This window comes from Arachis ipaensis, chromosome B4 (genome assembly GCF_059453495.1).
Source record: "Arachis ipaensis isolate K30076 ecotype BB chromosome B4, ASM5945349v1, whole genome shotgun sequence".
Taxonomy (NCBI): Eukaryota; Viridiplantae; Streptophyta; class Magnoliopsida; order Fabales; family Fabaceae; genus Arachis; species Arachis ipaensis.
The window spans coordinates 76,487,604-76,510,339 of NC_142439.1; the positions used below are offsets into that span (position 1 = coordinate 76,487,604).

At 38.5% G+C, this 22,736-nt stretch overlaps 1 non-coding gene across 1 annotated transcript; it reads right to left on the minus strand.

Annotated features, from left to right (window-relative positions):
• Positions 1-5,846: 5,846 nt before the first annotated feature.
• LOC148568005 (small nucleolar RNA R71) lies at positions 5,847-5,954 on the minus strand. Its single transcript, XR_015882858.1, has one exon. It is a non-coding gene; the product is annotated as a small nucleolar RNA R71 (small nucleolar RNA).
• Between the last annotated feature and the right edge of the window lie 16,782 nt (positions 5,955-22,736).

A 22,736-nucleotide genomic window follows, 5' to 3' on the forward strand; every position in this document is an offset into this window, starting at 1 on the left:
AGTTGTACCCAAGAAGGGAAGAATGACAGTGGTTCACAATGAAAAGAATGAACTAATTTCCACAAGAACAGTTACAGGATGGCATATGTGTATTGACTATAGGAGACTCAACAACGCCACAAGAAAGGATCATTTTCCTTTACCATTCATTGATCAAATGCTAGAGAGACTGGCAGGGAATGCATTCTACTACTTCCTGGATGGCTATTCAAGTTACAATCAAATTGCAGTAGATCCTCACTACCAAGAAAAGACAGCATTCACATGTCCATATGAAGTTTTTGCCTATAGAATAATGCCATTTGGCCTATGCAATACACCTGCAACCTTTCAGAGGTGTATGCTCTCTATTTTCTCTGATATGGTTAAGAAATTACTTGAAGTATTCATGGATGACTTCTCTATTTTTGAAGATTCTTTTGACTCCTGCCTTGACCATCTGGCCTTAGTTCCGAAACGATGCCAAGAAACAACTCTAGTTTTAAATTGGGAAAAATGCCACTTCATGGTGACTGAAGAAATTGTTCTTGGACATCGGATTTCAAACAAAGGAATAGAGGTGGATCAAGCTAAGGTGGAAGTAATGGAATGATTACCACCCCCACCAATGTTAAGCAAATCAGAAGTTTCCTGGGCATGTAGGATTTTACAAGAGGTTTATAAAGGACTTTTCTAAAATTGCAAAGTCCTTGTGCAATCTCTTAGCCACTGACACCCCTTTTGTTTTTGACAAGGAGTGCCTACATGCCTTTGAAACTCTGAAAGCCAAGCTTATCACTGCACCCGTCATTTCTGCACCCAACTGGGACTTATCATTCGAACTGATGTGTGATGCCAGCGACTATGCTATCGGCGCAGTTCTAGGACAGAGACATGATAAGCTCCTACATGTCATTTATTATGCCAGTCGTGTTCTAAATAACGCATAGAGCAACTACACCACCACAGAGAAGGAATTACTTGCAGTGGTTTATGCCATTGACAAGTTTAAATCTTATTCAGTAGGATCTAAGGTCATTATCTACACTGACCATGCTGCTCTCAAATATCTCGTCACCAAGCAGGATTCTAAGCCAATGCTGATAAGATGGGTGCTACTCCTGCAAGAGTTTGATATAGAAATCAGAGACAGAAAAGGATCAAAAAATCAAGTGGCTGATCACTTATCTCGGATTGAACCAGTAGCAGGGACTTCTCTTCCCTCAACTGAAGTATCTGAAACCTTTCCTGATGAGCAACTCTTTGCAATTCAGACAGCACCTTAGTTTGCAGATATTGCAAGTTATAAGGCCATACAATTTATCCCCAAGGAATACAGTAAACAGCAAGTTCGAAATCTCAACATGATGCAAAGTACTACTTGTGGGATGAACCGTATCTTTTCAAGAGATGCTTCGACAGTATAATCCGCCGCTGTGTATCAAAAGAAGAAGCACAAAAAATTTTATGACATTGCCATGGCTCAGATTATGGAGGACATTTTGGAGGTGAGCGAACAGCCACTAAGGTCCTTCAGAGCGGCTTCTACTGGCCAACAGTCTTCAAAGACTCCCGAGAGTTTGTACGTAATTGTGATAGATGCCAATGAGCTGGCAACCTCCCTCATAATCACGACATGCCTTAGCAAGGGATCCTTGAGATTGAGCTGTTTGATGTGTGGGTTATAAACTTCATGGGACCTTTCCCACCTCCATACTCGAACACCTACATTCTGGTGGCAGTGGACTACGTATCTAAGTGGGTTGAAGCAGTCGCATTACCCACTAATGACACTCGAGTGGTGATGAAGTTTCTCCAGAAACAAATCTTTAGCAGGTTTGATGTCCCACGGACACTGATTAGTGATGGAGGCAATCATTTCTGTAACAGACTGTTGGACTCCATTTTGCACCGTTATGGTGTTCGCCACAATGTGGCAACTCTATACCATCCACAGATAAATATACAGGCTGAAGTCTCCAACAAGGAACTAAAAAGAATCCTGGAAAGAACAGTGAGCACCTCTAGAAAGGATTGGGCTAGGAAGCTTGATGATGCTCTCTGGGCATTGATGAGCGGATAATTTATACGCTTTTTGGCATTGTTTTTAGTATGTTTTTAGTATATTTTAATTAGTTTTTATTATATTTTTATTAGTTTTTAAATAAAAATCACTCTTCTGGGCTTTACTATAAGTTTGTGTATTTTTCTGTGATTTCAGGTATTTTCTGGCTGAAATTGAGGGACCTGAGCAAAAATCTGATTCAAAGGCTGAAAAAGGACTGCAGATGCTATTGGATTCTGAACTCCCTGCACTCGAAGTGGATTTTCTAGAGCTACAGAAGCTTAATTGGAGCGATCTCAATTGCGTTGGAAAGTAGACATCCTGGGCTTTCCAATAATATATAATAGTCCATACTTTGCCCGAGATTTGATCGCCCAAATAGGCGTTTCAAGTCAGCTCAAGAATTTTGGCGTTTAACTCCAAAACTGGCACAAAAGCTGGAGTTAAACGCCCAAACTGGCACAAAAGCTGGCGTTTAACTCCAAGAAAAGTCTCTACACATGGAAGCTTCAATGCTCAGCCCAAACACATACCAAGTGGGCCCGGAAGAAGATTTCTTCATTAATTACTGATTTCTGTAAACCCTAGGCTACTAGTTCTCTATAAATAGGACCTTATACTATTGTATTCGGGGGGATCTTTGGACGTTTAGTCCCTAGACCTTGGAGGCTGGCCATTCGGCCATGCTTACATCATTATCACTTCTGTATTCTCAACGGTGGAGTTTCTACACACCATAGATTAAGGTGTGGAGCTCTGCTGTCCTTCATGAATTAATACAAAGTACTATTGTTTTTCTATTCAACTCAAGTCTATTTCTTCTCCAAGATATTCATTCGCACCCAAGAACATGATGAATGTGATGATTATGTGACACTCATCACCATTCTCACCTATGAACGCGTGACTGATAACCACTTTCGTTCTACATGCAAACAAGCTTGAATGTGTATCTCTTGGGTTTCTAATCTAAGATTAGAACCTTCGTGGTATAGGCTAGAATTATTGGCAGCCATTCCTGAGATCCGAAAAGTCTAAACCTTGTCTGTGGTATTCCGAGTAGGATCTGGGAAGGGATGACTGTGACGAGCTTCAAACTCGCGATTGTTGGGCATGTGACAGACGCAAAAGGATCAATGAATCCTATTCCAACATGATCGAGAACCGACAGATGATTAACCGTGCGGTGACAGCATGCGTAGAACATTTTCACTGAGAGGACGGGAAGTAGCCATTGAAAACGGTGATGCCCAACATAAAGCTTGCCATGGAAAGGAGTATGAATGATTGGAAGAAGGCAATAGGAAAGCAGAGGTTCAGGAGGAACAAAGCATCTTCATACGCTTATCTAAAATTCCAACCAAAGAATTACATAAGTATCTCTATCTTTATTTTATGTTTTATTTATCTTTTAATTATCAATTCTCCATCACCATCTGAATTCGCCTGACTGAGATTTACAAGGTGACCATAGCTTGCTTCAAGCCGACAGTCTCCGTGGGATCGACCCTTACTCACGTAAGGTATTACTTGGACGACCCAGTGCACTTGCTGGTTAGTTGTGCAGAATTGTGACAAAGTGTGATTCATGTTTAAGAGCTCCAAGTCCTTTGGCACCATTGTTGATGATCACAATTTCGTGCACCAAGTTTTTGGCGCCATTGCCGAGGATTGTTCGAGTTTGGACAACTGACGGTTCATCTTGTTGCTTAGATTAGGTACTTTTCTTTTTATTTTTCAGAAATTTTAAGAATGAATTCTAGAGTTTCAAGGTGATGTTCTTATCATCACAAAAGCTGATTGATTCTCATCAATTTAGCTACCGAATGTAATGTTCTACTGAAGCTTGGCCAACCATGTCTAATCTTTTTAGACTGAAGCTTTAGACTAACATTGCATGATTCCTAGAATTCTTATTAAAAGTTTTGAATCCCTTTATTTTCTTTTCCATATAAGTTTCGAAAATCACAAAAAAAAATTATAAAACCATAAAAACCAAAAATATTTTATGTTTCTTGTTTGAGTCTAGTATCAATTTTTAAGTTTTGTGTCAATTGCATGTCTTTATTCTTCTTGCATTTTTCGAAAACATGCATTATGTTCTTCATTAATCTTCAAGTTGTTCTTGATGATTTGATTGCTCTGATATTTAAATTCTCTTGTTTTGTATGTTTTATTGTTTCTCATATGCATTCTCAATTTGATTAGTGTCTTTTATATGAAAATTTTTAAGTTTGGTGTCTTGCATGCATTGGTTGTTTAATCTTAGTTGCATTCCTTTTACTATTGTCTCTCATCATTTAAAAATTCAAAAAAAAATTTTAAGTTGTGTTTTTTCAAGTCAATAACACAGAGAATTGAAGATTCAGAATATTCAGCAGAGGAATTAAACAGAAAAAGCTGGGCGTTCAAAACACCCAGTGAAGAAGGAAAACTGGCGTTTAAACACCAGCCAGGGTACCTGGCTGGGCGTTTAATGCCCAAAAAGTAGGATTGTGGGCCTTAAACGCCAGAATGGATGCCATTCTGGGCGTTTAACGCCAGGATGACACTAGAGGGAAGATTTTGTTTTTAATTCAGATTTTTTTCAAATCTTCATAATTTTTCAAAATCAAATCTTTTTCAAATCATATCTTTTCAATCATATCTCTTCAAAATCAATTTCTTTCCATTTTTTATTTATTACTATTTTCGAAAATACTTGCTAAAATTAATGATTTACTTCAAAATTTTCAAGTTGTTACTTGCCTATTAAGAAAGGATCAAATTTTAAATTTTAAGAATCATATCTTCTAATTTCTTGTTAGTCAAGTAATCAACTTTAATTTTAAAACTTTCTCTTTTTTTAAATTGATTTTCAATCATATCTTCTCAAAAATATCTTTTCAATCACATCTTTTTCAAAATTAAATTTTCAATTATATCTTTTTAATTTCTAATTTCAAAATCTTTTTCAAAAATCACTTTGTTTCTTTCCCAATCTTAGTTTTCGAAAATCATCAATCAAATTTTCAAAAATTTCTTTTAATTATTTCAAAATCTTTTAATTAATTTTTGAAAATTCTTCCCCTCTTCTCACATCCTTCTATTTAAGGGACTAACACTCCTCCTCAAGGTGCAATTCGAACTCTATCCCTCCTGATAAGTTCGAATTCTCCTCTCTCTACCTCCTCCTTCTATTCTTCTTTTCCTCTGACACCTCAAGAAATCTCTATACTGTGACATAGAGGATTCCCTACTTTCTTGTTCTCTTCTCTTTCATATGAGCAGGAGCAAAGATAAAGGCATACTTGTTCAAGCTGATCCTGAACCTAAAAGGACCTTGAAAAGAAAGCTAAGAGAAGCTAAAGTAAAATTTTCTCTAGAGGGCCTAACAGAGCTTTTCAAGGAAGAAGAAACCATGGCAGCTGAAAACAACAATGCCAACAATGCAAGGAAGGTGCTTGGTGACTTTACTGCACCTACTTCCGACTTCTATGGGAGAAGCATCTCAATCCCTGCCATTGGAGCAAACAACTTTGAGCTTAAGCCTCAATTAGTTTCTCTAATGCAACAGAATTGCAAGTTTCATGGACTTCCATTGGAAGATCCTCATCAGTTCTTAGCTAAATTCTTGCAAATCTGTGACACTGTCAAGACCAATGGGGTTGACCCTGAAGTCTACAGACTTATGCTCTTTCCTTTTGCTATAAGAGACAGAGCTAGGACATGGTTGGATTCACAACCTAAAGAAAGCCTGAACTCTTGGGAAAAGCTAGTCAATGCCTTCTTGGCAAAGTTCTTTCCACCTCAAAAATTGAGCAAGCTTAGAGTGGAAGTCCAAACCTTCAGACAGAAGGAAGGTGAATCCTTCTATGAAGCTTGGGAAAGATACAAGCAATTGATCAGAAGGTGTCCTTTTGATATGCTTTCTTAATGGAGCATCATAGGTATCTTCTATGATGGTCTGTCTGAACTATCCAAGATGTCATTGGATAGCTCTGCTGGAGGATCTCTTCATCTGAAGAAGACGTCTGCAGAAGCTCAGGAACTCATTGAAATGGTTGCAAATAACCAATTCATGTACACTTCTTAAAGGAATCCTGTGAATAATGGGACAACTCAGAAGAAAGGAGTTCTTGAGATTGATACTCTGAATGCCATATTGGCTCAGAATAAAATATTGACCCAACAAGTCAATATGATTTCTCAGAGTCTGTCTGGAATGCAAGCAGCAACAGGCAGTACTAAGGAAGCTTCCTCTGAAGAAGAAGCTTATGATCCTGAGAAACCAGCAATGGAAGAGGTGAATTACATGGGAGAACCCTATGGAAACACCTATAATTCTTCATGGAGAAATTATCCAAATCTCTCATGGAAGGATCAACAGAGACCTCAACAAGGTTTCAACAACAATAATGGTGGAAGAAACAGGTTTAGCAATAGCAAGCCTTTTCCATCATATTCTCAGCAACAGACAGAGAATTATAAGCAAAGCCACTCTGACTTAGCAACCATTGTCTCTAATCTAATCAAAACCACTCAAAGTTTCATGGCTGAAACAAGGTCCTCCATTAGAAATTTGGAGGCACGAGTGGGTCAGCTAAGTAAGAAAATTACTGAACTCCCTCCTAGTACTCTCCCAAGCAATACAGAAGAGAATCCAAAGAGAGAGTGCAAGGCCATAAACACGTCTCACATGGCCGAACCTGGAGAGGAGGAAGAGGCAGTGATCTCCACTGAGAAAGACCTCAATAGATGTCCACTGACCTCCATGGAGTTTCTTGATGAGGAACCATGAAAATCTGAGGCTCACACAGAGACCATAGAGATTCCATTAAATTTACTTCTGCCATTCATGAGCTCTGATGAGTTTTCTTCCTCTGAAGAGGATGAAGATGTTACTGAAGAACAAGTTGCTAAGTACCTTGGAGCAATCATGAAGCTAAATGCCAGATTGTTTGGTAATGAGACTTGGGAGGATGAACCTCCATTGCTCATCAAAGAACTGGATGACTTGACTAGGCAGAAATTACCTCTGAAGAGACAAGACCCTGGAAAATTCTCAATCCCTTGTACCATAGGCACCATGACCTTTGAGAAGGCTCTGTGTGACCTGGGGTCAAGTATAAACCTTATGCCTCTCTCTGTAATGGAGAAGCTAGGGATCATTGAGGTACAAGCTGCTAAAATCTCACTAGAGATGGTAGACAATTCAAAGAAACAGGCTTATGGACTTGTAGAGGATGTCTTGGTAAAGGTTGAAGGCCACTACATCCCTGCTGACTTCATAATCCTAGAGACTGGGAAGTGCATGGATGAATCCATCATCCTTGGAAGACCCTTCCTAGCCACAACAAAAGCTGTGATTGATGTTGACAGAGGAGAATTGATCATTCAAGTGAATGAAGACTCCCTTGTGTTTAAAGCTCAAGGATATCCCTCTGTAATCATGGAGAGGAAGCATGAAGAGCTTCTCTCAATACAGAGACAAACAAAGCCCCCACAGTCAAACTCTAAGTTTGGTGTTGGGAGGCCACAACCAAACTTTAAGTTTGGTGTTGAACCCCCACATTCAAACTCTAAGTTTGGTGTTGGGAGGTTCTAACATTGGTCTGAATATCTGTGAGGCTCCATGAGAGCCACTGTCAAGCTATTGACATTAAAGAAGCGCTTGTTGGGAGGCAACCCAATCTTTAATTATCTATGTTAAATTTCTATTTTCTTTTGTTATTTTATGTTTTCTGTAGGTTGATGATCATGTGAAGTCCCAAAAATAATTGAAAAAGCAAAAACAGAAGGAAAAACAGTATTAAAAATAGAACACCCTGGAGGAGAAACTTACTGCCGTTTAAACACCAGTAAGGGTAGCAGAATGGGCGTTAAACGCCTAGTCTGGCACCATTCTGGGCGTTTAACACCAGAAATGGGCACCAGACTGGCGTTTAACACCAAGAATGGGCAAGAAGCTGGCATTAAACGCCAGAAATGGACAGCAGCCTGGCGTTTAACGCCAGGATTGGCAGCAAGGGGCGTTTTGCATGCCACATGGTGCAGGGATGAGAAATCCTTGACACCTCAGGATCTGTGGACCCCACAGGATCCCCACCTACCCTACCTCTCTCTCTCTTCTTTACCCATTCACCAATCACCTCAATACCTCTTCCCCAAAAACCCCTCACCTATCATATCCCACCATTCTCTTCACCATTCACATCCATCCTTCATAAAACCCCACCTACCTCACCATTCAAATTCAAACCACTTTTCCACCCAAACCCACCCATAATGGCCGAACCATATCCCCCTCTCCACTCCTATATAAACCCATCTTCACTCCTTCATTTTCACACAACATACACACTACCTATCCCCCTTGGCCGAATCACTAAACCCCCTCCATCTCCTCTATTTCTTCTTCTTCTACTCTCTTCTTTCTTCTTTTGCTCGAGGACGAGAAACCTTCTAAGTTTGGTGTGGTAAAAGCTAAAGCTTTTTTGTTTTTCCATAACCATTAATGGCACCAAAGGCCGGAAAAACCTCTAGAAAGAGGAAAGGGAAGGCAAAAGCTTTCACCTCCGAGTCATGGGAGATGGAGAGATTCCTCTCAAGGGTGCATCAAGACCACTTCTATGAAGTTGTGGCCAAAAAGAAGGTGATCCCCGAGGTCCCTTTTAAGCTCAAAAAGGGCGAATATCCGGAGATCCGACATGAGATCCGAAGAAGAGGTTGGGAAGTTCTCACCAACCCCATTCAACAAGTCAGGATCTTAATGGTTCAAGAGTTCTATGCCAATACATGGATCACCAAGAACCATGATCAAAGTGTGAACCCGGACCCCAAGAATTGGCTTACAATGGTCTGAGGGAAATACTTGGACTTTAGTACAGAAAATATAAGGTTGGCATTCAATTTGCCTATGATGCAAGGAGATGCACACCCATACACTAGAAGGGTCAACTTTGATCAAAGGTTGGACCAAGTCCTCATTGACATCTGTGAAGAGGGCGCTCAATAGAAGAAAGATTCAAGAGGGAAGCCGGTTCAACTAAGAAGGCATGACCTCAAGCCCGTGGCTAGGAGATGGTTGGAGTTCATCCAACGCTCAATCATTCCTACTAGCAACCGATCTGAAGTTACTATAGACCGGGATATCATGATTCATAGCATCATGATTAGAGAGGAAGTAGAAGTTCATGAGGTTATATCCCAAGAACTCTACAAGGTGGCGGAAAAGTCCTCTACTATGGCAAGGTTAGCCTTCCCTCATCTCATTTGTCACCTCTGTAATTCAGCTGGAATTGACATAGAGGAAGACATCCTCATTGATGAGGACAAGCCCATCACTAAGAAAAGGATGGAGCAAACAAGAGATCCTACTCATGGACAAGAGCATGAGGAATTTCCTCATCATGAAATCCCTGAGATGCCTCAATGGATGTATTTTCCTCCACAAAACTATTGGGAGCAAATCAACACCTCCCTAGGAGAATTAAGTTCCAACATGGGACAACTAAGGGTGGAGCACCAAGAGAATTTCATCCTCCTCCATGAAATTAGAGAAGACCAAAGAACCATGAGAGAGGAACAACAAAGGCAAGGAAGAGACATTGAGGAGCTCAAGCACTCCATAAGATCTTCAAGAGGAAGAACAAGCCGTCATCACTAAGGTGGACCCGTTCTTTAATTTCCTTGTTCTTTATTTTCTGTTTTTCGAAAATTATGCTTTATGTTTATCTATGTTTGTGTCTTTATTACATGATCATTAGTGTCTAAGTGTCTATGCCTTAAAGCTATGAAAATGAATCCATCACCTTTCTTAAATGAAAAATGTTTTTAATTGAAAAAGAAAAAGAAGTGCATGAATTTCAAATTTTAAAATAGTTTAATTATTTTGATGTGGTGGCAATACTATTGTTTTTCTGAATGAATGCTTGAACAGTGCATATTTTTAAATTTGATTGTTTATGAATGTTAAAATTGTTGGCTCTTGAAAGAATGATGGAAAAGGAGAAATGTTATCTGATGATCTGAAAAATCATAAAATTGATTCTTGAAGCAAGAAAAAGCAGTGAAAAGCTTGCAGAAAAAAAGGATATATGCGAAAAAAAAAAGAGAAAGAAAGAAAAAGAAAAGCAAGCAGAAAAAGCCAATACCCCTTTAAACCAAAAGGCAAGGGTGATAAAAAGGGATCCAAGGCTTTGAGCATCAGTGGATAGGAGGGCCCACAGGAATAAAATCTTAGCCTAAGCAGCTAAACCAAGCTGTCCCTAACCATGTGCTTGTGGCGTGAAGGTGTCAAGTGAAGAGCTTGAGACTGAGCGGTTAAAGTCGTGATCCAAAAGCAAAAAGAGTGTGCTTAAGAGCTCTGGACACCTCTAATTGGGGACTCTAGCAAAGCTGAGTCACAATCTGAAAAGGTTCACCCAGTTATGTGTCTGTGGCATTTATGTATCCGGTGGTAATACTGGAAAAGAAAATGCTTAGGGTCACGGCCAAGACTCATAAAGTAGCTGTGTTCAAGAATCAACATACTTAACTAGGAGAATCAATAACACTATCTGGATTCTGAGTTCCTATAGAAGCCAATCATTCTGAAATTCAAGAGATAAAGTGAGATGCCAAAACTGTTCAGAAGCAAAAAGCTAAAAGTCCCGCTCATCTAATTAATACTGATCTTCATAGATGTTTTTGGAATTCATTATATATTCTCTTCTTTTTATCCTATTTGATTTTCAGTTGCTTGGGGACAAGCAACAATTTAAGTTTGGTGTTGTGATGAGCGGATAATTTATACGCATTTTGGCATTGTTTTTAGTATGTTTTTAGTATATTTTAATTAGTTTTTATTATATTTTTATTAGTTTTTAAATAAAAATGACTCTTCTAGACTTTACTATGAGTTTGTGTGTTTTTCTGTGATTTCAGGTATTTTTTGGCTGAAATTGAGGAACCTGAGCAAAAATCTGATTCAGAGGCTGAAAAAGGACTGCAGATGCTGTTGGATTCTGACCTCCCTGCACTCGATGTGGATTTTCTGGAGCTACAGAAGCCCAATTGGCGCGCTCTCAATTGCGTTGGAAAGTAGACATCCTGGGCTTTCCAGCAATATATAATAGTCTGTACTTTGCCGGAGATTTGATGGCCCAAATAGGCGTTCCAAGTCAGCTTAAGAATTCTGGCGTTTAACTCCAAAACTGGCACAAAAGCTGGAGTTAAACGCCCAAACTGGCACAAAAGCTGGCGTTTAACTCCAAGAAAAGTCTCTACATATGGAAGCTTCAATGCTCAGCCCAAACACACACCAAGTGGGCCCAGAAGAAGATTTCTGCATTAATTACTGATTTCTGTAAACCCTAGGCTACTAGTTCTCTATAAATAGGACCTTATACTATTGTATTCGGGGGGATCTTTGGATGTTTAGTCCCTAGACCTTGGAGGCTGGCCATTCGGCCATGCTTACACCATTAGCACTTTTGTATTCTCAACGGTGGAGTTTCTACACACCATAGATTAAGGTGTGGAGCTCTGCTGTCCTTCATGAATTAATACAGAGTACTATTGTTTTTTTATTCAACTCAAGTCTATTTCTTCTCCAAGATATTCATTCGCACCCAAGAACATGACGAATGTGATGATTATGTGACACTCATCACCATTCTCACCTATGAACGCGTGACTAACAACCACTTCCGTTCTACATGAAAACAAGCTTGAATGTGTATCTCTTGGGTTTCTAATCTAAGATTAGAACCTTCGTGGTATAGGCTAGAATTATTGGCGGCCATTCCTGAGATCCGGAAAGTCTAAACCTTGTCTGTGGTATTCCGAGTAGGATCTGGGAAGGGATGACTGTGACAAGCTTCAAACTCGCGATTGTTGGGCATGTGACAGACGCAAAAGGATCAATGAATCCTATTCCAACATGATCGAGAACCGACAGATGATTAGCCGTGCGGTGACAGCGTGCGTAGAACATTTTCACTGAGAGGACGGGAAGTAGATATTGACAACGGTGATGCCCAACATAAAGCTTGCCATGGAAAGAAGTATGAATGATTGGAAGAAGGCAATAGGAAAGCAGAGGTTCAGGAGGAACAAAGCATCTTCATACGCTTATCTGAAATTCCAACCAAAGAATTACATAAGTATCTCTATCTTTATTTTATGTTTTATTTATTTTTTAATTATCAATTCTCCATCACCATCTGAATTCGCCTGACTGAGATTTACAAGGTGACCATAGCTTGCTTCAAGCCGACAGTCTCCGTGGGATCGACCCTTACTCACGTAAGGTATTACTTGGACGACCCAGTGCACTTGCTGGTTAGTTGTGCGAAATTGTGACAAAGTGTGATTCACGTTTAAGAGCTCCAAGTCCTTTGGCGCCATTGTTGATGATCACAATTTCGTGCCCCAGGCATACAGAACAGCTTTGAAGACCCCTATCAGGATGTCACCATTCCAACTGGTTTATGGGAAGGCATGTCATTTGCCAGTGGAACTGGAATCCAAAGCCTACTGGGCAACCAGATTCCTCAACTTTGATGCTAAGGCAGTAGAAGAGAAACAGTTGCTCCAGTTATATGAGTTGGATAAATTCTGGCCTGCTGCATTTGAGAATGCAAAGATCTACAAGGAAAGAACCATTTGCGGCCACGTGAAGTTCTTGCTGAGCTCTTCATTTCTATCTAAACAAAGTGGTAAGCAACTTGAATCCCAAGCTCCAATTTTCTGTTCTTTGAAAATTCGAGTTGTGGCTTTGTTAGATTGAGATTTTCATGGTTTTGTTTTTTTAGGGGTGATCTAGCATTGAAATATTATTGGTTTTTCCCTAATGCCATTGGGTAATGTAAGGTCTCACTAAACCCTTGTATTTAATTGTTTTTGTGAACCCTAGGTTTGATGTTGGTATCTTGTATGAAGTTAGATTGAGTTTTGGTGTTTGTTGGAGTTGATTTGAGGCTTTTGGATCGAGCTTGGTGGCTTCGTTTTAGTATTTGGTGCATATTGAAAATCAGCCAAGGTATGATTTCGGTTTCTTTTATGTAATATGTAATCTTTCTGGACACTTAGGCTAGTTAACTCTAAGATAGGTTTGAATGATGTTGGTGCATGATTAATTATATGTGAATTTATGTTTAATGATGAGGTGGATGATATAGAGTGTGGGAATGTGTGAATTATGAATTATAATGATAATATGATGAGTATTGTTGTTGTTTCTTGTTTGTAATTATGATGATTGATGAAGGATACTATTGAATTATGATGTTGTTGTTGGTGAATGGCGTTGATTATTGATATTGAACATTAATAATGAGAATTATAAGGATTTATGGTGAGATATGATGAGTGATGTTTATGATGAGTAAAATTGTGCAAATTATTGATGATTGAGATCTTGAGTTGGAAATTATTGAGTTTTGTTGATGTATGCTGGAAAGATTGAGTGAAATAGAGGTTGAGCTGATTGAAAAGTAATGGAATGGTAAAGTGTAGTGTGTGGTAGTGTTTTGTGATGAATTGGGTATGTTTTGGTTTGTTTTGGTTATGAAATTTGGAAATTTGAGAACTTTGATGTTTTTGTGTAAAACTTGATTTTTGGAAAACATTGGCGGATCATAACTTGAACCTTATTCATTGAAATTGTATATTTTTTTTTTCAAATTAAAAATGATTACAAGAGCTTTAAAATGATATAAAGTTTGAGGAAAATGGAGTTTTGTAGAGGAAGTTATGAACGTTTAAAGTTTGGTGTTTAAAACTAAAATTTCTGCAACTTGACATTTTTTTGCAATTTGAGGTACATGCGTACGTGGACCCCTTCATACACGGACCTGCATCTCTGCCAAGCCTTCTCGCGTACGCGGCCCAAGCATGCGTACGCGTAATGGTTCAATTTTCTTATATGCCTACGCGGCTTATTGACATGCATACGCAGACGCACTTTCTTCAATGTGTGCGTATGCACGATAAGGGGTGCGTACGCACAACCCCTACTTTGCTGAAAATGTGTGTTTCTATGCTTTCAAGGATTCCTAGATTTCCAAACTTCCATAACTTTTCCTTGAGACTTGTGGCTAGTAATTAGACGCGAAGACTAGTGAATATGGGATAGTTAATTTGAATCGGTGATTTTCTTCGATATGAGTCTAGAGCTGATGACTTAGGCTTTGGAAGGTTTGTGGATAAGATTGGTGAATGTGGTGTGGTGAGGTTTTTCTTTGACGAGACTTTGAGATTTGGAATGATTATGTCGTCTTTGGGGAACTTGATGATTGATGATGGTGATGATGAGATTGGAACTTGAGAACTTGGAAAAGGATGATGAATCTGTTCAATAATGACAGTGTACAGGGCACTATATCCCTGACATAGTAGATCCTCTGCTTTAAGAGTGAGCCGGGCACTATATCCCTGGGGTGCAGTTATAATTGATAACCTTTCTGCCGCATGAGTGAGCAGGGCACTATATCCCTGGCATAGCAGATCCTCTGCTACATGAGTGAGCTGGACACTATATCCCTGGGATGCAGATTATATGATAGTGTGCAGGGCACTATATCCCTGCCGTGGTAGAAAGTCAACATCACCGGAGATGTGTCAGGTTGGCATTTTGAACGACAAGTGATATCACGAGCTAAAATAGGATAGACATTCATCATATGCATCTTTTTCCTACTTACTTGCTTTGATTACTTGAGTTATGCCTATTTGAATAATATGTCTAAATGCTAGTTGGCTTACCTGTTATACATGAATATTAATTGTGCTTTACTTGTTTGTATTAAATGTGTTTTACTAGCATTAAGGAGGATCGGGAGGCGGTGGCGATGGGATCGCACGGAGGTTAGGTTGGCGAAGGTTGTGGGATACAGTGGTGTGACTAGTTTTAGTTAGAAATCCCCTAAGTTTAGATAACCTTGTTTATGGATTATGGTTTAAGTTATTTATTTTTTGTTAAGCTTGAATATCTGTTTTCGATGTGAAGTTCTAGGATTGCCTTTGGCGTCCCATCACCTTATCTCTTACATATTGGGCACTGTTATCATACTGAGAACGGCCGGTTCTCATACCATAAGTTGTTCTTATTTTTCAGATGCAGCTCGTAACCCACCTCGGTGAGTTGTGAGATGGTGATGGAGCGGAGGATCTCATGCACTCCTTTGTATTTTGATTACTTGTTGTAGTACTTTCTCTCACCTTTTTATTTTGGACTTTATGGCCTTAGAGGATTGATTTGAGAGATAAGTTGTATAAGCTATTTTAAACTTTAAAAACTCTTTTGTATTTCAGTTTGACTAGTCGGCCTAAACTCCACAGGCTGTGACTAGTCCTCTTTTTGGTTTGGAACTTTTGGTTTAAATGATTTAGTTTTGAAACTAGGTCGGAACTCTTGGTTTAAATGATATAGTTAAAAAGAAAAGTGAGTTCTATGATTTTGTTAATTTGTGAATTTGGTTTGAAATTTAACTTATCAAAAAGGGATTGAAATTGAAAAGATATGATCTAAGGATTTTAATGAATTTAAGGAAAATCATGTTTTAAAGTAATTGATTTAAGAATAAATGATTTTTTTTAGTCTTTTGAAAAATCTTTGACGTTGAAAAGGTTTAGATTGAACTTGTTTTGAAAGCTTTGCAAAATGTTACAAAAGTGGTATTTGGTTTAAGGAAAAATTTCGAGTTCTTAGTGACAAATAATCAGAGTGACACAGCGGAAGGCGAAAGGAAACATCAACACGGTAAAACTATGGTGGGTGAGATGCTTTGACGACTTATTTAGGTTGACAACGTGGGTAGTAGAATGCTTCGTGGAGGATACATCACGCGATTCAAATTTTGGAGACAAAATTCCTAATTAGGAGGGGAGAATGTAAGAACCGGAATAACAACTTTAATAAAATAATAATTTTTAATTGTCCGAAATAGGTTCGAAAGTATAGAAATTTTCTTTTTAAAATATAAAGGTGAAATTTGAATTCAATGAATTTTTCTGAGTGGGAAAATATATCTTTTGCGGAAAATTTTTGTAAAAATGCGTACCGGTACTTAAGCTGGTAGTACCAGCTCTAGTTTGTTCGGTACCACGTATTTTGGAAAATAAGATTTTAAAAATTGAATTTATTATTTTGAAAGGACAAAAATAATTTAGAACTGAAAACCGGACACTGATCTTAAAGGTTTTGGTCCAAAGTGGGCCAAATGGGTTAAAAACCCTAACAAGTTGGACTGGACCCAAGTTGGGCCTAAGCCCAACATATATAAACCTAACTAATGAGCATTTTAGCTCATTTTAACCTAAAGAAATAGTGGGGGCCGCTGATGAGAAGAGAGAAGAGAAGGGTTTGGGGTTTCACTATTCAACCCAACCTTGTTTTGATCATATCTTGAGCTACGGAGCTCTGATTGACGAGTCGTTTGTGGCCACGTGATGCTCTCACCGAGCTCTTCATTTCTATCTAAACAAAGTGGTAAAAAACTCGAATCCCAAGCTCTAGTTTTCTATTCTTTGACAAATTCGAGTTGTGGCTTTGTTAGATTGAGATTTTTATGGTTTTGTTTGTTTAGGGGTGATCTGGCATTGGAATATTGTTAGATTTTGCTCCTAGCTCCGTTAGGTAAGGTAAGGTCTCACTAAACCCTTGTGTTTAGTTATTTTTGGGAACCCTTGGTTTGATGTTGGTTTATTGTATGATGTTAAATTGAAATTTGGTGTTTGTTGGAGTTGGTTTGAGGCTTTTTGATCGAGGTTGGTGGCTTCATTTTGGTGTTTGGTACATATTGAGAATCAGCCAAGGTATGGTTTCGGTTTTCTTTATGTAATATGTAATATTTCTGGACACTTAGGCTAGTTGACTCTAAGATAGGTTTGAATGATGTTGGTGCATGATTAATTATATGTGAATTTATGTTTGATGAGGAGGAGGATGATATGGAGTGTTAGAATGTGTGAATTATAGATTATGATGATAATGAGATGAGTATTGGTGTTGTTTGTAATTATGATGATTGATGAAAGATATGTTTGAATTATGTTGTTGTTGTTGGTGAATGGTGTTGATTATTGAGATTGAACTTGAATAATGAGAATTATGAGGATTTATGGTGAGATATGATGAGTGATGTTTATGATGAGTGAAATTGTGCAAGTTATTAATGATTGAGATCTTGTGTTGGAAATTGTTGATTTTTGTTGAAGTATGTTGGAAAGATTGAGTGAAATAGAGGTTGAGTTGATTGAAATGCAATGGAATGGTAAAGTGTAATGTGTGGTAGTGTTTGGTGATGAATTGGGTATGTTTTGGTTTGTTTTGGTTATGGAATTTGGAAATTTGAGAACATTGATATTTTTGTGCAAAACTTGATTTTTGGTGAACTTTGGTGGATTTTAACTTAAACATCAGACATTGAAATTGATGATTTTTATTTCAAATTAAAGATGATTTCAAGAGCTTTATAATGATATAAAGTTTGAGAAAAACAGAGTTTTATAGAGGAAGTTATGAACATTTAATGTTTGGTGTTTAAAACTGAAATTTCTGCAACTTGATATTTTTCTGCAATCTGAGGTACATGCGTACGCAGACCCCTTCATATGCGGACGTGCGTAGCTGCCACGCCTTCTCGCCTACGCGGTCCATGCATACGTACGCGTAATGGTCCAATTTTTCTTGGATGCGTACGCGGCTTATTGACATGCATACACGGACGCACTTTCTTCAACGTGTGCGTACGCACGATAGGGGGTGTGTACGTACAACCACTGCTTTACTGAAAATGTATTTTTCTCTGCTTTTAAGGGTTCCCGAGATTTCCAAACTTCGATAACTTTTCCTTGAGACTTGTGGCTAGGAATTAGACTCGAAAACTAGTAAAGATGGGATAGTTAATTTGAATTGCTGATATTCTTTGATATGAGTTTAGACCCGATGACTTAGGCTTTAGAAAGTTTGTGGATGAGATTAGTGAATGTGGTGTGGTGAGGTATTTCTTTGACGATACTTTGAGATTTGGATGATTATGTCGTCTTCGGGGAACTTGGGATTGATGACGGTGATGATGAATCTGTTGAATAATGAAAGTGTGCAGGGCACTATATCCATGGCGTGGCAGAAAGGCAACATCACCGGAGATATGTCGGGTTGGCATTTTGAACCGACAAGTGATATCACAAGCCAAGCCAAAATAGGATAGACATCATATGCATCTTTTACCTGCTTGCTTACTTTTATTACTTGAGTTATGCCTATTTGAATAATATGTCTAAATGCTAGTTGGCTTACCTGTTATACATGAATATTAATTGTGCTTTACTTGTTTGCATTAAATGTGTTTTACTGGCATTAAGGAGGATGGGGAGGAGGTGGTGATGGGATCGCACGGAGGTCAGGTTGGCGAAGGCTATGGGATATAGCGGCGTGACTAGTTTTAGTTAGAAATCTCATAAATTTAGATAACCTTGTTTATGGATTATGGTTTAATTTATTTATTTTTTGTTAAGCTTGAAAATCTGTTTTCGATGTGAAGTTCCAGGATTGCCTTTGGCGTCCCATCACCTTATATCTTAGGCTGTGTTTGTTTCTGAGAACAAGACAAGACAAGACACTGAGAACAGGACAGGACAAGACACTGATGGATAGAGACACAAAATTTTGTGTTCTTGTATTTTGTTTAGTGATAAACTATAACAAATTATGAAAATCTAATTTATTCTCAATTTTTTCATTCAAAAAATTTGAGATGAAAAATATAATAATAAAAAACATAATTATGAAAAATTAACAAGAATAATGAAAGAAAAAATGAAAAATAAGTTGTGTCTCTTGTTAGTGTCTCCGTGTCCTTCCTGATAGGATGGATACAAAATATACTATTTCAGTGTCTTTGGTCACATTGTCTCTGTCCATCTCTCCGCTATCAAACACGATTTTGTGTCTCTGTGTCCTTGTCTCAGTGTCCTGTCTTTGGAAACAAACGTAGCTTTACATATTGGGCACTGTTACCATACTGAAAACCTCCGGTTCTCATACCATAAGTTGTTCTTTTTCTGATGCAGGTCGTAACCCTCCTCGGTGAGTTGCGAGATGGTGACGGAGCGGAGGATCTTATGCACTCCTTTGTATTTTGATTACTTGTTGTAGTACTTTCTCTCTCCTTTTTATTTTAGACTTTATGGCCTTAGAGGATTGATTTGAGAGATAAGTTGTATAAGCTGTATTAAACTTCCAAAACTCTTGTATTTCAGTATGACTAGCTAGCCTAAACTCCACAGCTGTGACTAGTCCTGTTTTTGTTATATATATATATATATATATATATATATATATATATATATATATATATATATATATATATATATATTATTATTACCTTGTGTATCCTGGAGCTATCTACAAGGTTTTATATGTATTATGTCTTATTCTATTCGTAGCTATGCGTTTAGTTACCGTGTGTGAACGCTTCATGTTTCGTAATTCCGCTTTGTGAGACTTTGAGCTTTTATTCCTTCATCGGGCTTCTAGTCATATAAATTCTTGGATATATATTATATATATTATAAGATTTAGAACTATCGTGGTACTTTGTTATCCTTTGCTTTACCGCTAGAGGTAAGGTTTAGGGTAACGGGGTGTTACACCATTCATCAAGAACAAAAGGTGCAAGAGGTGCTTCATGAATAGGCTGTGTTGGCATAGGCTCGTCTGGCAGAGGGGGGTGTTCAGGTGGAGGAGGATAGTCAGGTGGAGGTTGCGTCTGCTCCTCAAGATGAGGTATCCCAGATTCGCTACGATGCAACCAGGAAAGAGCAAAGTCATAGGGTGCGTCAGAATCAAAGTAAGGTATACTAATAGGATGCTGAAAGGATCTACCACGTACAACATAGTTACAAACAGGAGGTGCCGCACAATAGATGTAATGTGTAGTAGTTTTTGATGTTGATTTTGGTTATGTTTGAATTGGTTTGGTTTTGAGTTTTGAAAAACTAGAGGACTTTGCAAATTTTGATAAAACCTTATTTTTAACCAATTTTGACTGGCCATAACTTGGCTTCGGAACCCTCAATTTTGATGGAACTTATTTTAAATGAAAGTTGGGTCCTAGAGGTATATGAAATTTGAATAAAGGATGAAAAATAATTTTTGACGAAAAAGTTATGCGTGTTTGAAGTTTGGTGTAAAAAACTAATTTCTGCAGCAAAATAGCTTTTCTGAAAAATTGAAGGCATGTGTACGTGGAACAGGCATGCATACGAGAAGAAGGGCCTCTGCCCAACACTCAAGCGCACGCGACACTGACATGCGTATGCCTGTTTCAAGTACTCGCGTACGCAAACGTAGCTCACGTATGCGACATTATTGTTTTGACTCTCATGCGTACACGAGAACGGGCATGCATACGCATGATCCCTGTTTTGCTGAAAATGTTACTTGAGTTTTTAAGTATTCTTCTGGCTTTCTAAGCCTCTATAACAATTATTTAGTCTCCCCTAACTAGTATTAAGGCTTTGGGATAAGGGAGAATACATTCAGTGGACTTAGTTGGATATTTTTCTATTACGAGATTAGAGACGGTGACTTAGGCTTGAAAAGTTTTGTGGATGGAATAACTAGAGTGAATTGGCAGAGTGTTATGTTGTTAATGAATTGAGATAAATGAAAGATTAAAGTTGTTGAAACTGATGAAATGAAAGTTAATGAGCTTGAGTTATATGAGAAGTAATCACTGAACTGGATACATATTCTGTTGTCCTATGCTTGGTAAGTCGCTATGCACCTAGCAAGGATGGTGGTTAATCCAACTTATCGAGGTTGCAGCGCCGACATAAGGGCGGTGGTTTACCCCGCTTACGTTTAGGTTTAAGGTCTGACGTAGTGTTTTCCGCTCACATCCTTTCTGCTCACAAGAGTGTGCTCAGGCACTATATCCCATAAGAGTGTGCTAGGGCACTATATCCTGGGGGTACAATATACGTGACAAAAAGGCAACATTCCAAGGGGATGTTTCGGGTTGGGAGTTGAACCGACAAGTGATATCACAACCAATAGGAGAAGCATTTATCATATGCATTCTTATGTGCTTGTTTGCTTTGTTTACTTTTATTGTGCCAACTTGAATTACATGTTTACATGCTAATTGTATTACTTGTGTTTTACTTGCTTGCATCTACCTGTGTTTTCTGCTGGGATTGAGGAGGCTCGATTGGCAGTGGCGTGAGATTGCATGGAGAATAGGTTGGCGAAGGCTGTGGGATAGCGGTGTTCTGTAGATTAGAAAATATTTAAGTTAGATAACCCTTTATTGTTTAAGATTTATTTATAAGTTTGAATTTTATATCGGTGTGAAGTTCTAGGATTGCCTTTGGCTTCCCGAAACCTTATATCTTATCTATTGGGCAACGTTACCATACTGAGAATCCCCAGTTCTCATACCATATGTTGTTGTTTTTTAGATGCAAGTCGCAACGCACCTTGATGAGTTTGTGGATGGTGACAGAGTGGAGGATGGCTCGAGTTTATATTTTGATTTTTTTTGTAGTACCTCTCACTTTTGATTACTATACTTTATTGCCTTAGAGGCTTAAACTTTGAAAGATAGGACGTGGCTATTTTTAACTCCAAAAAACTCTGTTGTATCTTGTTTATCTAGTCGACCTAAACTTCGTGGGCTGCGGCTAGTTCCTTTTGATATTTTATAACTTGTTTATCTTATATTAACTACGTTGTTTATCCTGGAGCTGTTTACAAAGTTTTACATATTATGTTTTGTGTTTCTTTCGTGCCAACGTGCTTTAGATATCGTGTGTGAACGCTTTGCACTTTGTATCTCTGTTTTATACATCCTTAGTCTTCCTTTCCTTTATCGGGCTTCTATTCTTAATATTCCTTTACTATATATTATTGTATGGAGCTTTAGAACTGTCGTGACACTTTGTCGTCCCTTGCTTTACAGCTAGAGGTAAGGCTTAGGGTGATAGGGTGTTACATTTTGTGGTATTAGAGCGGTTCGTGCTATTTAGGATATCTTCTCGATATGCATAGTATACTTGTTTGTGAATACCTTTTTGGGATAATTGAAGCACTGAGTTTGAGTTATTGAGATTGGTCACCTTAATATCAATTGTTTGGTGTGGACAGGACCCTGAATGGCAACTCGTGGACGAGGTCGGTCACGCCCAAAGAGATAATGAGGATAACCCATTGGCTGACCCCCATGCCGAGTTTATGACAGCAATGACTAACCTAGCCAATTCAATGCAAGCGAGTGTTGCTGCTACGACTCAAGCTATGGAAAGGATAGGGCAACCAGCCAGAAATGGAAATGAAACAGAGAATGGGCTGGGAATAACATAGGTGGTGTTCCAATGACGTTAGGTTCTTTCCTGAAATTGAATCCGCGGAGCTTCAAAGGAACAACAAATCCCATTGAGGCAGACAATTGGTTCTAAGCCATGGAGCATGAACTACAAACTCAGCATGTCCCGGACGACTAATTTGTGAATTTCGCAACTTATCAATTAATGGGCGAAGCTCAGCATTGGTGGCAAGGAGAGTGTTGATTGCTGCAACTACAGAATATGGACATTCCGTGGGAGCTTTTTCGAATTTTCTTCTACAAGAAGTATTTTCCTCAGTCAATGAGGGAGGCCACAGAGTTGGAACTCATGCAGATGAAGCAAGGGTTTATGTCAATGGCTGAGTATACCAACA